This window comes from Lissotriton vulgaris, chromosome 9, assembly GCF_964263255.1.
Source record: "Lissotriton vulgaris chromosome 9, aLisVul1.2, whole genome shotgun sequence".
NCBI classification, from domain to species: Eukaryota; Metazoa; Chordata; class Amphibia; order Caudata; family Salamandridae; genus Lissotriton; species Lissotriton vulgaris.
The window spans coordinates 264169909-264185011 of record NC_141697.1 but is presented as its reverse complement, the minus strand read 5'-3'; the positions used below and the strand labels follow the sequence as shown (position 1 = coordinate 264185011).

General features: G+C 44.3%; 1 protein-coding gene and 1 long non-coding RNA gene across 6 annotated transcripts in view; one reads left to right on the top strand and one right to left on the bottom strand.

Moving 5' to 3' along the window:
• TTLL5 (tubulin tyrosine ligase like 5) overlaps window positions 1-15103 on the bottom strand; it is a 1386223-nt gene that overhangs the window by 1031935 nt on the left and 339185 nt on the right. The gene's annotated exons all lie outside the window — the stretch shown is intronic.
• The window catches only part of LOC147689977 (uncharacterized), a 315487-nt gene that overhangs the window by 290130 nt on the left and 10254 nt on the right, over window positions 1-15103 (top strand). Inside the window, exon 5 of the long non-coding RNA XR_015299912.1 lies at window positions 11509-11573. This is a non-coding gene — a long non-coding RNA (uncharacterized LOC147689977). The remainder of the gene's footprint in view (window positions 1-11508; window positions 11574-15103) is intronic.

Sequence of the window (15103 nt, the reverse complement as noted above, 5' to 3'; positions counted from 1 at the left end):
CATTGCGGAGCTGTGGTGTCGTGCAATTTGGCAGCTGACTGGGGGAATACAGCAAGGTTTGGAGCATGCCCCCATTAAAGTATCAGTAAGGGCCTTATTAAATGGTAAGAGGGTATCAGTAGATGTCTGCCTCAGTTGAAGAACCACTGATCTCCAAGGTGGGGAAATGGAGGTCAAGGACTTCGGCTGCCCTACGCATAACCATGATAAACATCATAAATATGCGGGATGCATACCATTACTTAACTGACTATTCATCTTTTTTTGTCCTCACTGTTCAACGTTGCGTGCTCACTGGTGACGTGCCCAGCCCGAACAGCACGTGTCAGACTACACAGCATCTTCTTGGGGCGACATTCTGCCCCAAAACCAATGGCACAGCCAAAAATGCCTCTGCATTTCATCTTTACAGCTTTTAATCCATTTTACTACTTTCTTTCCAATATATTAATATCATCCTTCGCTTGACTCTGATCGTTTCCACAAGCAGGATAATGCAATTTTCACAGGTTTCTCATGTTCAAAATGTGCCCCTCTGGACATCTCTTTAAGAACACGAACAAGCACATTGTTCACCCAAGAAGATGCTACGCATAACCATGACATAGGAAGGACTCTCCTCAGTAGCAGAGTCACGCGAGAGAGGAGACCAGACTCAGGGGACCTATCTGGGCTACTAGCCTCCTGCAGGTTGTCATACCAATTCTCCTCGTGATGTGTTTGACCAATCTCATCACCCACATTGTATTCGCTATCTGAATCTGTGCTGAAAGGTGATGCAGGGTGTGCAGTGGTCATTGTATAGGCAGATCAAGTGGAAGAATGGGAGCCTCAACTGAGGTCTGGTGCGACGTCGAAGGACATAAAATCAGCACTGACTTTAAATCAGGGAGGACAATTGGGGCTTCATCTTCTGGCATCAATGGAATTGGCATCGGCGTTGGTGCACAAGGGACCAGTGTGGACCATGGCGCCAGAGATGAAGTCAAGAGTGGAGCCAGTCCTGTTATGGGCTCGGAGGGACCAGCTGGCACAGAGGGCAAACCTGCTGGCAGTAATCCAGGTGAAGAGCCTCTCTGCTCCATGGGGCCCACAAGCACGCCAGAAGGAATCAGCATGGATCTGAAGAGTCGGAGCATGGCCTTGCAGAACTCTTCAATCTGCTGAGGTGTGGCTGATTTCCCCAAAAACTCAGGTTCTGCCAGAACAAGTTGCGGGATCGGTTCAGAAGTCGAACAACTGCGTGAGCAGAACCGAGACATATGGTGCTGCACAGCTGCCTTCTCAGGAGAATGTGAGTGGTGGGAAGGGGAAGAGCACTGCTTAGATTACTTGTTTTTTTTCTTCACCTTACCTCGAATGGGACCAAACTTTCGACCTAGACAGGTCTCATCGCAGAGTCTTCCGGTGCTTGGTGATGTAGACTTTCGCCTTGAGATCTTGTATGGCTTTTGGGTTCATTGACATGCAGTCACTGCAGGCATTAGGCAGGCATTAGAGTCGTGGCTTGACCCCAGGTACCACATGCATATTGGTAAGGATCCATCACAGACATTTTTTTACAGCTGTCCTGACTGGGCTTAAAACCTGTCATTTTAGGAAGTGACTTGTCCCTTGCAACATTGTAAGTCAATTTTGTGAACGAGGTAAGGGTCTCAAAGAGACGAGTGGTAGCTATGGATCCACATCTGGTGGCGCGAAAAGAAAGGAACTGACATCAGAGCAGGGGAGTGGTGCCTATATGAGTTACGCATGTTGTTTGCTGAGCGAAGAGAGTCAGTTCGGAGCAGCATGATGACACCTAAAAAAGCACATAGATACTGCTGTAAAGTTTTCTGATCCAATCTGACACCTGGGGAGTAATGAAAAGGTGAGGACTCTGCAGCTAGAAGTCCCGATCAGAAATACTTTTCACATTTAATTCTCCAATTAGGAAATCCTTCGGTCCAAATGTTAAAGTACATGTACATGAGTGAGCAGCCCCTACTGAAGAAGCCTGCAAGATCTCTCACCCACTATATTTGATCCCAAGACACCACCACAGATGACTAGCTGAAAAAATAGAAATATGCTGTGGAAATATAATTTGAACTAAGAGGCTTGGCAGAAATCAAACCCGCACATCTTGCACCTTGCAACTGACAGATAAAAGTTTGCTTTATTAACTGTATGTGGAATGGGTTTTCCACCTCAGATATAATATTCACTGGGGAAGAACAGCCGTCTTGTCAAGTGCAGTTTAAGTTCGCAATTATAGAGGATAAGGTATTAGGGAAATGCTCATGGGGAATGTTTTTCTTTGTTTGATGGTATTCCTTCTTCAAATCATGCCAAAGATCAGGCTTTCTTCTGTTTCCTACCTTACTTTATAGAGTTTTGTAGTCTATTATTTTCTTCAACAATATTCTGGCATGTGGATCTTTGAACCTCTGTCTTGCTCTATCAATTAAGCCCATAACCATGCTTCTATACTCTGATTATTGCACACAATTCATCCAATTTCTGGAATCATGCCGCAGAAACTGAAAATATCCAAGTAACTCCTTTGCTTAAGAATCCTATTTTGTAACTGACTGACACAAAACATTAGTCAAACCTTACCTCAATAGCTAAACTTGTTGAGGAAATAGTTTTTTTTCTACACAAATATTTTCTTGATTACTATGATCTCCGCTACATTCAGGTGGATATCTGCCCACTTGAACTGGGTCTCATTGGTCTACAGGCAGTTAATGGCTACAGCAACAGTATGCTGATTCTTGTTAAAGTGTTCCTAACATTTCACACAGTCGATCGCCTGGTCTCCCTACCTATTCTAGTGCATTTCTCAGCGTGTGCTCTACTGGCTAGGTTCTCTTGACAGAAAGATCTCAATCTACGGAATTTCCCCTTCTCTTTTGTTCTGTCAGGACAATAAATGACCGTATTCCCCAGAGTTCAGTTGTATCTTCTTTTTTTTTTAATCTGCACTCCTGTCAACTGTCATGAATGGTCCCCCTTTAGAGACACACGAAGAGCACCCAGGATTATACCCCGGCTGCCTTCCTTGATGCAGACCTGCCACCCTCCTGCCTAGCATCCTGTACGTCTCATTTTTATAATTGGATGCAGATTAACCAACTAAATCTGAATGGATCCAATAGTGAATTGGCAATGAAGGAATGTAGGATAAAAACAAGCTGATGTGATCTAATAGGCTCTTGCCTTTCACAGACATTGCCTTCATGGGGACAAGGGACACGTCCAGGCATCTGGCATTCCTAATGGATGGAAGTGCCCAGGTGGAAGAAGTTCTTGCAAAGAGATGGGTCGCCCCCACAGACTGAGTTGAATTTTTGTGCTAGAAGTACAACATACAAAGGGGAAGAATTTGACAGTGATGTTGTTAAAAATAGGTTTTATTGTTAATCGTGATATCGTAGCAGTACACTCCATGCTATTAGCTTCAATTTCACGGCACACACTTAGAATCTAGTTTCCGACTTCGAATCTAGTTTCCGACTTCGAATCTAGTTTCCGTGCTGTTGCATACGGTGTGCCACCTATTTAGACAAGCAGTGGAGCATACAGTACTTGTTTAATTCTCGCATGTGAAGTGCCGCACTCAAGCTGGCTCTTTCTCTATTGTGCTGCAGTCCACACTTTGATATCTCTTTCGTCAGTGAGGTATGGCACAATCTTCCAATAGTAAGATTAAGGTACTGGCACTTGCATGTAATGACACTGTATTTTGTCTATTACAGTGACATTTGTGCATGAGCAACACACATTTTTATAGCGATTGCAGTGCCCACGAGTAGGGCGAGTATGTTGTGATGAGCATAGTCTTCGTGTGCATGTCATCTGCAATGAATGTATTAACATTTATAAAACAGGCGAAAATGCATCTAATAACGATTGTTTAGCTGTTGATTTATCTACACAGCATATATTTTCTCAATCGCAGGAAGCTCATGTTATGCAGACGAAGACAGGTAGGAGAGCCTTGTGCCTCATTTCAATTGCTCAAATTTTGCGCACGAGTTAGGCAGGGAGTCCCTTAGCGCTGAAGAAGACCAGTGATCTGTATCAGCTTAAACACCGGTTGAAACATGTTGGCAGTTACAGACAGTTAGGTCATTCATTGTTGTCACCAGAAAACCACACATCACAAACTATTTTTTTACATATATCGAGGGAACCCTCAAATAAAAGGAAACTTTTGGGTATACACTTAGATATTGTTAAACTACATCTTGGCCCCTGCATTTTGTCCAGTATAACATCTTATTTAAGAACTTCTTTTATCGTTGCGTCCACTGAAGTGGCACTGTCTTACTTCGGTGTGGGTGGCCACTGATGATGAAGTATGCCACAAGAAATTGTGGGTGAGGTGACCCCTCAAATATCTTGTTTGATTCTTTTGTAGTACACCCTCGGGGTCCAGCGTGTGAGCTTCAGTATTGGTAATTGAATCTTACTCAAGATCCCAATATGTGAGATTTAGACACTGTAATGCCTCACACCTTGTCTGAAGTACAGAAGAAAGTTACTTACCTTTGGTAACAATCTTTCTGGTGGATGATTTATCTACCTGCAGATTCCTTACTTAGAGAACAACCCCCAGGCGACAAGCTGGATCTGAAAAACTTCAAAAACAGGATGACAACAGTAGAGGGCACTGGACTTAGTTGGTACCAGAAGTGATGTCAGGCGCTGTCTCTGAGGCCATAATGTGCCTGCCCTGCTAGGAAGGAGGGTTGATGGAAGATGTTAGACCAAAAATACTGTAAGACCTAGCGAAGATAATAATGCTTAGCAATGGTATGCAGGGAAGTTCACGTCGCACCCTTGCAAATCTCTGCAATCGGGACATTTCAAGCTTCAGCAGAAGTGGTGGACTTGGCCCTGGTGGAATGGGTCCTGATCCTTTCAGGTGGCACCTTCTTTCTAGGGCATAGCAGATCTTAATGCAGAGGATGATCCAATGGGATTGGGTTCTGGACTGCCTTTCCCTTCTTGGTTCCACTATAGCCCACGAAGAGCTGATCATCTGACCAGTACTTCTTGGTGAGGTACAGGTAGTAATTAACTGCCCGCCTAGGATCTAACTGACGCAACCGTTCTTCCTACTTCAGTGGATGAGGTAAAGGGTAAAAGTTTGGAAGGGTAATGAACCGGGCAAGGTGGAAGAGAGTGACCACCTTAGGAAGGAAAGCAGCCCTGGTTCGCAACACCAACTTGTCTGAGAAGAATGTAGTGAATCGGGGGCTACAGCAAAGGGCCTGCAACTCACTAACCCTTACAGCAGATGTAATGGAAACCAAAAACTTTGTTTTGTGGGAGTCTGATAGCGTATGGGAGACTTACCTTGTGAGTGTTTATTCGTCTTCTTAAGATGCTTCTGCCACTTGGTGGATGAGGACGACGGGGAGCGGGAACAACGTGAAGCATGGAATGTTTTGACTTCAAGTTCAAGTTTAAAATTTGTATAGCGCACTACTCACCCAGAGGGTCTCAAGGCGCTTAAGGGAGGGGGGGGTACATTACTTATCGAATATCCAAGTTTTTAGTTGTTTTCTGAAGGAGAGGTGGTTCTGTGTAAGGCGGAGGTGGGTGGGGAGAGAATTCCAGGTCTTGGCCGCTAAGTAGGAGAAGGATCTTCCCCCCCATGGTGCATCTTTGGATGCGTGGAATTGCGGCGAGGGCTTGATTGGACGATCGTAGTTGGCGGGTGGGGGTGTAAAAGGACAGGCGCGTGTTGAGGTATTCGGGTCCTAGGTCGTAGAGGGCTTTGTGTGCGTGGGTGAGGAGACGGAACGTTATTCTCTTGTTGACGGGGAGCCAGTGGAGGTCTTTCAGGTGACCGGAAATGTGAGGTTGGCGGGGGATGTCTAGGATGAGTCTGGCTGAGGCGTTTTGGATGCGTTGGAGTTTTTTCTGTAGTTTGGCCGTGGTTCCGGCGTAAAGGGTGTTTCCGTAGTCCAGTCGGCTTGTGACCAGTGCATGGGTGACCCTCTTTCTTGTTTCGGTGGGGATCCAACTGAAGATTTTTTTGAGCATACGTAGGATGTTGAAGCATGATGATGAGACGGCGTTGACTTGCCTGGTCATCGAGAGGGAGGAGTCCAGGATGAAGCCCAGGTTACGTGCGTGGTCCGTAGGTCTGGGTGCGATTCCCAGGGCCGGTGGCCAGCATGAGTCGTCCCAGGCGGAGGGGGATGATCCTAAGATGAGGACTTCCGTTTTGTCCAAGTTCAGTTTTAAACGGCTGTTCTTCATCCACTCGGCTACTTCTTTCATCCCTTCGTGTAGGTTGGTTTTGGCTGTGTTTGGGTCTTTGGTGATGGAGAGGATCAGCTGGGTGTCGTCTGCGTAGGAGATGATGTTGAGGTTGTGTTGGCGCGCGATGGATGCGAGGGGACTCATGTATACGTTGAAGAGGGTGGGACTGAGTGATGATCCTTGCGGTACGCCGCAGATAACTTTGGTGGCCTCTGATTTGAAAGGGGGGAGGCGGACTCTCTGGGTTCTTCCGGCGAGGAACGAGATGATCCAGTCTAGTGCTATTCCTTGTATTCCGACGTTGCTGAGGCGTTGTATAAGGGTGCTATGACAGACTGTGTCGAAGGCTGCGGAGAGGTCAAGTAGGATGAGGGCAGCTGTTTCTCCGTTGTCCAGTAGAGTTCGAATGTAGTCTGTTGCTGCGATGAGGGCGGTCTCGGTGCTGTGTTTGGCTCGGAAGCCGGACTGTGAAGGGTCGAGGGATTTGTTGGATTCGAGGAAGGCGGTGAGCTGACTGTTGACGGCTTTCTCAATGACTTTGGCAGGGAATGGGAGGAGCGAAATGGGGCGGTAGTTCCTAAGTTCAGTGGGGTCTGCTGTGGGTTTCTTCAGGAGGGCGCTGAGTTCGGCATGTTTCCAGCTTTCCGGGAAGGTAGCGGAGCTGAGGGAGCAGTTGATGACGTCTCTGAGATGGGGTGCGATAATGGAGTCTGCTTTGTTGAAAATGTGGTGGGGACATGGGTCGGTTGGCGATCCTGAGTGGATGGAGTTCATCAGGCGGATGGTGTCTTCAGTGGTGCTTGGGTTCCAGGCGCAAAGGTTGTTGGAGGGGGGTTTAAGTTCGGAGGTGGGTGGGGTGGACTGGTCTCCAAAGCTGTTATGTATGTCAGCGATTTTGTTGTGGAAGAACGAGGCTAGAGAGTCGCAGAGGTCTTGGGAGGGAGTGATGTCGTTGGTGCCGGCGGTGGGGTTGGTAAACTCTTTGACGATGTTGAATAGTTCCTTGCTGTTGTGGGCGTTGTTGTCGAGTCGATCCTTGAATGCTGATTTCTTGGTGGATCGGATCAGCTGGTGTTGTTTGCGGGTGGCTATCTTGAAGGTGTCCAGGTTGTCAGTGGTTGGGTTTTTTGGCCAGGCTTTCTCGAGGGTGCGACAGATCTTCTTGGATTTCTTAAGGTCATCATTGAACCAGGGGGCTTTTTTTGTTACCTTGCTTGATTTGATGGTTTTTCAGGGGTGCTAATTCGTCAGCGCTGTGGGTGATCCATTGTGTGAGGTTGGTGGCTGCTTGGTTTGGGTCTGATGATTTGGCAGGAGGGTTTTGGTGGAGCGCTGTGAAGAGCTGGTCGGTGGTAATTTTGTTCCAGTTTCTGCGGGGAATTGGTTGTGGGTGGTTGTGGGTCGTAGTCTTTTTGTAGTTGAAGTGAACGCAGCTGTGGTCCGTCCAATGGAGAGCTGTGGTGTGATTGAAGGAGATGTGCTTGCTGGAGGTGAAGATTGGGTCGAGCGTGTGCCCGGCATAGTGGGTGGGGGTGTCAACAAGTTGTTTGAGTCCGAGATAGGCGAGGTTGTCCAGAAGGGTGGTGGTGTTGCTGTCGTTGTTCTTTTCCAGGTGGAAGTTGAGGTCTCCCAGTAGAATGTAGTCCTCGGAGGGGAGGGCGTGTGGGCTGATGAAGTCAGTGATGTCTTCGCTGAACTGTGTGCGGTGTCCTGGTGGCCTGTAGATGAGGGTGCCTCTGAGTGTGGTCTTGCGTTTGTCCAACACAGAGTATGATGCAACAGAGTGCCATGAGTGCTACATATTTTGGTGATATATGATGTATGTCATAATCCCTCTACCATTTGTAAGATGGATGTTTTGTTTCCAATGTAGGAATCTAGACTTATTTGCAGCAACCTGTCTAAGTAAACACTGTTGATGCATGCATGAGTGTATTGTATGTTTGTCTTTTTGAAACAGTAGCCCTGAGCTAGAGAATAACCCCGGGGCAGTGTATGTTGCTTAATGAAAGCCCTAGACCCGAGAGGCCTTTGATTTTGGGGCTGAAACAGGTTGACCATTTATTAGGCTAACAGGATCATTATATCCATACCCTGAATATGCTTTAACCAAACCTAAACAGCCACGATTAAAGGAATACCTTGGTTCTTTAAGGTATTTTTATAATTCTCAGAAGACCATGAATAAGTAATATCGAAAGTACTTCCTGGAATACGGTCGAGCCCATCCTGGTTTTTAGGGACCAGGATGATACCAGATGATGAAGCATGCTAGTAATAGAGTAGGAAAGGGATTAACAAAGAAAAAACGTGCTTTCTTTCACAGAAGGGTGATATCCAGAGGAGATATTCAAGTGGAGATAGGGATACTGTGACAACAACAAAACCATCTGGAAAAACAAGCTCCGTGAATACAAATCTGCCATCGCAGAGAGCAAATCGTCCTACTACTGCCCCACTATAGTTAACGCAGCTAACAGTTCAAAAAGCATATTCCAGATCCTGGATAACCTCATACACCCTGACTGCGCCAAGAAAACTATCCCCCCTTCACAGACTCTCTGTGACAATCTCGCACAGTTCTTCACGGACAAAATCAAAATCATCATCAACAATCTGGCAACCTCCCCATCGCAAAACATTCTAACCTCCCCCGGAGCAGATACCGCCAACCGTGATCCTCCGAGTCCAGTATGCCCTCCTAGGGAAAGTCTCCTGGCCTTTCCCCCTATCCCCGAAGCAGAATTTGAGAGACTGGCACTTGGCATCAGCTCCGGGTCCCCCCTGGACCCACTGCCCCCTAAAACCTGGAAAGCATGCGGAAAGGAGCTATTCCACACCCTTCGGAGGATTTGCAATCAATCTCTATGCTGTGGACTCGTTCCCAACCCCTGGAAGCAAGCTCTTATCACCCCGCTACTGAAAAAAACATCTCTGAACCCAGAGTGCCTTTCCAACTTTCGACCCATATCACTTCTACCCTTTCCAGCGAAAGTGGTGGAATGATGGGTCAGCGCCTGCCTGTCAACACACCTTGAGCAGAATCACGTGCTCGACGACTTCCAATTTGGATTTCGTCCAGCCCATGGCACCGAAACAGCAGTGCTTACTGCCATGGAAGAACTTCGCGTGCGGGCAGACAGGGGCCAAGCAGTGGCCTTGATCCTATTGGACCTGTCTGCCGCATTCGATACTGTTAACCACGTGATTCTGCTAGAGAGGTTGAGAGAGGCTGGGGTTGACGGCACTGCCCTGCTCTGGTTCCACTCGTATCTCAGAGATAGGAAACAGGCTGTATCCCTCCCCCTTTCCAATCTGCCTTCTCCCCAGTCCCTCACGGTGTACCCCAGGGTTCTTCTATCAGTCCGATCCTTTTCAATGTTTACTTAAAGCCACTGGTTACTTTAATCAAAACCCATAAAATGAAAACAGTAAACTATGCGGACGATACCCAGCTCATTCTCTCCTGGGAGGGGGAAAACTCCATCCCCATGGAAGCTTTTCACGACTGCCTAAGAGATACTGCAGGCTGGTTACACCGTAATTCCCTCCAATTCAACTCCTCTAAAACCGAGGTTTTGTTCTGTCCCGCGAGCCAAATCCCTCGCCTTCTGCCTGTGGAGTTCTGGCCCCCGGAAAACCCAGATAAACCTCAACCTGTCGCCAGTGTCCGCAATCTGGGCGTCATACTAAATCACAACCTTAGCATGGAAACGCAGGTAACCAGAACAGTCGCTACCTGCTCGGCCCTCATGCGCTCATTGCGAAAAATCTTGCCACTACTACCAGCCCAGGCCCGAGCATTGATAGTCAGGTGTACTATTCTTAGTCGCCTTGACTATTGCAATGCCCTCTTGCTCGAATCTCCTACGGTACTTTTGGACAGACTCCAACGAGTCCAGTCGGCAGCAGCCAAATTGGCCCTTGGTTGGACCAGGAGATCCTCGGCCACAGCTGCCTTAGCCGAGCTACATTGGCTTCCCTTGAAGCAACGAATAGCCTTCAAGGTTCTATGCTTGGTCTTTAAGGCATTACATGGATCAGGACCAAGACCCCTACAACAAATGTTTTCTTGGTATATCCCAACCAGAACTCTACGATCCGCGACGGCCTGCCTTGTGACGGTACCCAGATTTAAGAAGGCCAGGATCGGGGGAAGATCTTTCAGAGTAGCTGCTGCCAAGCTCTGGAACAGTCTGCCTGCCGACATTCGTCAAATTCCACATCTCCTACCTTTCAGGAAACGAATAAAAACATGGCTCTTCCCCTAGTTCTCCCCCGCCACATCCACCCCTCCATAATCAATTTCCCATTGCTTCTAACTCAGGAGTAAGCTTTTCAGCGCCAGGATACCTGCCAGATGACAGCTGGGCTTTATAAGTGTTTTAAATAAATAAATAAATAAATTTTGGTACCAATAAATAAATTTCACTCTGTTTCTGAGCAAACCTGCTATGTCCGGTGAGTTTCATTCATCTGCTCCTGGGAGGGTGCCAGTAATTTCCTCATCAGAATAGCATCAGAAGTGGGATATTGGAGGACTGTGATGTCACCAGTTGGTAAGTGAGATGTAAGCTAAATAAATAACTTGCCTTGCTACAAGTGACCTTTCAGTCTTTCAAATGCGTATTTAACACATAGTATTCATAAAAGGGCATTGACTGGCATTTAAAATAGACAGGGGACTGTAGAGAATGTTTTTAAAATATTCTCTGTATCAATACACTAATTGATATGCGGCCTAACTGCAGGAGAGCCTGGGTTAGAAAATAATGTATGTGTACCTACACATATTAGAAGTAGTTAAGCAGGTGACTGATAAGTAACTAAGTTACTTTATGTCAATAAATATTGGCAAATGGATAGACCCTTCTGGTGTCTTAATAAAAAACCATTGCAGGAGACCCTATGCTAGGATGGGGTATTGATTTTAGCCACAAAAAGAAACCCTCCCAGAATATAGTGAGTGGAGCTTCTGATTGGCGGATTGCACCGGAACTCAGGGAAATGATTTTGAAATATTTGAATAGGGCATTGATCTTCAGTACTGGACCTCTATGTTTCTTTAAATGTTTCTTTGATTTATAAAAAAAATGGGGTGCATTAGTGCATGAGAGAAAAAAATTGGTTTTATATGTGATGTCTCTTGCTGGCCCATAACTGTTGATTTACCTCTTTTAACTCATTCTATCCACTACCTAACAACTTTTCCCGCATACGAGACCTTTTGAATTTATCTTTCAGGGTGTGAGCACACATTGTGAGTAAAAAGCAAATTTCACAAGACCGGATCTCAGATGAAAATAATGGTAAGCTCACTAGAAAGCTATTTAAAAAACTGTCAGGAGAGAAAAATTCAAATTAAGGTAAGAATATGAATTGTATAAAATATGTTAAGTGGCTGCACTCTACTATGGACAGTGAAGCAGTAACACAGTATAGATGTGTGACGCTTAAAGTATTAAATTGCCACAATGATAACAAATAAATAAAATTATTTAAAAATTAGAATTAAAATTCGAAGCAGAATTACCTAGCATTCCAAATAAAAAGAGAATGGATTTTGCATATATTGTCCTGTGTTTCATAGAAGATATTTTGTGTTGGTTTCTGTACATAATTGATGTATTGACAGGGGTGTGGAATTTAATAAAATTAATACTTGTCCACGGGGAAGGTTACTTCATATATTTACTTGTCCTGTAACAAAATCCACTTATCCCTTTTGTGCCATGCAATGCTGCGACAAATTATGGCAGCAATCTCATTATACAAGAGTTCTGATATAGCATCCCTGATTATGCCAGGGCTCGTACCGTAGTAGGGTTTGAATTCTAGCAATTCCCTTATGTTGCCACGTTTCTGTAGGTTTACATACTGGGGCTGAAGTTAGTGGTAAGCAATAGTTCCAGGGTTGAAAGGCCCTTTGAGTCTGTGCAAACATACTAACTTGCATGTTTAAGGGTTTTCACCAATTCTTCTCTAATCTTTTCGCATAATGAGAAAGGTTGTAAATTTACTCTTGACAATGGAAGACGTAAAACTTCTTCCAGGGTTAGGGAAAAAGTGGTTGGAGGAAACCAAAGGAACTTGGAAACATTCAGATTTTTACATGATCAAATCTACACATGCAAATTTGCTCATGGAAAAATGCAGTTCACAAACATTTTCTAGGAGTAATATTTCTTGGCCTACTACTGTAAATTGTTGTGAACTCAAGGAAACCGTATATATGCAAGGATATATACCATACATGGACTTTTGAAACTTTCTTTAATAATTGGGCCTCTAATTAGGCCTGGTGTTAGCCATGACCTTTTGCGTATATTAAAATTCTGCCTGTCACTCTCTCTCTCTCTCTCTCTCTATCAGCTGGCATCACTGTGAGTGATAGTATTCTGCTCTTTCACAAGGAGCATATTGACACACAAAGTTGTTTTGTACAATGCCCAAAACTCCTGTGGCAATGCGTACTTTTTGAGACCAAAAAACAATTTTAGCTTTTGCCAATGCTTATTAGAATGGGGAGGGCCCAGCAGATCCAACACTGATATGGTTTTACAAAAACAATGCCTAAAAAAGTAACGCTTTGACAAAAAAACAAAAGACTGACCTCCAATTTCAGACCTAACTTTGCCAATGCTTGTTTATTTTTGTTTTCTATAATTGTATTTAAACTGGTTAAACGTATGTTCCATTATGAATATTTTTGGAAAATACTAGCATACATCAACATGTTACTAAATAATGCCGCAAAGATATGGTACCTAAAATATTACATTGTTTTTTTTTTCCCTGCTTGCATTTTTTGTGAACGTTTTATTTTGAAAGCAAAGAATAATCACACTTGCTTTCAAGCGTCTGCAAATAATAAGAGAGCATTCTGGGAGCATTATACATAGCCTCATATTATTAAACTCTGAAAACATGTGTCAAAATGTATTCTGGAACTACCATCAGTAGTGAAGTCAGAGCTTACAACATTTACTTTCAGTGATCATCCTAATAATAAAGTCTTTGCACTCTCCTTAGATACATGATATTAAATATTAAAAGCATTCACATTGGGCGTGTATTTGGTGGCTGCTGTACCGGTAAAATGCTCAAATAAAAGTGTCCTCCCTTTTACCACACTGCTTTTGACTGGCTTGGAATGCCTGGGTTTTAATAGCATGAACAGAGCTGACTCCCAGCACCAACTGCTGCCTTCTCTCCTGAGAACTGTAGAAGAAGACACCTGCCAGTCATAACACACTGCTAGATAAATAAGACAGGGCGGCCCAATGGAAGATCATGGCAACTAGGTTTTACATTAGTATCAAATAGCATACAAGCCCGTGCTTTTAAGAAAAATAGTCTTGAAAGTTTGAAATAAGTTGATTATTTTGGATAAAAGAAAAAGGAGGAAAGTCAGGACTTTCTTTCCTAAGAAGCACATTTGTGGCTCTGATGGTAAATATTTACTTATTTCTAAAGAGTGAAAGAAAATGTCTATGTTTCAGTAAAGCTTTTGTGCTTAGTTTCAAAAGAAGTTCTGTAAGCGTTATAAATAAATGGATTTAAAATCAATATTTGCAAAGTGTGCATTCAGATTTCAATGTGCACATTAAGATTTCTATCTCCAAATGGTTAAAAATGTTATTGTACCACATTAAAATGGTGAATATTAGGAAAGTAGTGTGTGCATTATGATCACTTCCCAAATAGATTACTTTTTTAAAACTTTATCTGAGGTTAGCCACTGTGACAGTGTGTGATTTCTACATTAGACAATGAAAGCATCACAGCATTTCCTGATGTATACATGCACATTTATAATTGTGTAAATGCAAGTTGTACATTTAGTCTATAGCCCTTGTAATAATAACACAAATAAATAAACAGGGCTGTATATGATTGAACGGGGAACATATTCCTTTTCAGCAGATTTGCTTCTATTTTGGCCTACAGCAAATAACACGTGTTAAGCAAATGCACACTCCAGTGCCACTAGTTCTAAATAGAAAAACATAGATATATAATACCTGCTTGTAATGTTGAAGAGTAGTTTAAACAACTTAATTCCTTTGTATTAATTACATTTCCTGATTCTAGCATTGTAGGATAAAACACTACATGTAATTTACAAATAAGCTCAAAGCATCTTAAAAAATTGCTCATTTATGAGAATGTTAAAATAAACTTGGCTCTGTTGATGTCTGAGGCTATCATGTGCCTAGGAACATTAGGTCAAATCAATGCTCAATTCATGTTAATAATATTCAGGATTCGATTAAAGGACTGCGTTGGACATCGGAATGGGAGGATAAGATTTCGCTGTATGCTGATGACATCCTGTTGTATTTGACCTCCCCTCACAGTTCCCTGTTGGTTTTTATGAATATCCTTGCTATTTTCTGAAGGTACTCGGGCTTCGCTATTAATTGGGCGAAGTCGGTCCTCTCTGTGTTAAGTGGTGAATCACCCAGAGTGCCAGTGAACTGCCCGGTGAAGCTGGAATTGGTCAGTTTTCGTTATTTGGGGATCCAGATATCGAAGGACCCCAAGGTACACTTCAGTTTGAATTTATTACCCCCTTTGACCAGACTGCGTGGTGATGTCGCAAGGTGGAAAGCTTTACCGCTCTCATTGTTGGGCCGCACGTCCTCTTTAAGATGTTGGCCCTCCCGCGCTTTTTGTTTGCTCTGCAGAGTTCCTTCGGCCCGGTGCCTCCGTCGTATTTTAACAAGATCGAATCGCTGCAGCGCGGCCTTCTGTGGGAGGGGAGGCCGCGTATTGCATTGTCAAAATTTATGTTGCCCTGGTATGACGGGGTATAGGTCTGCCTAATGTCAGGAAA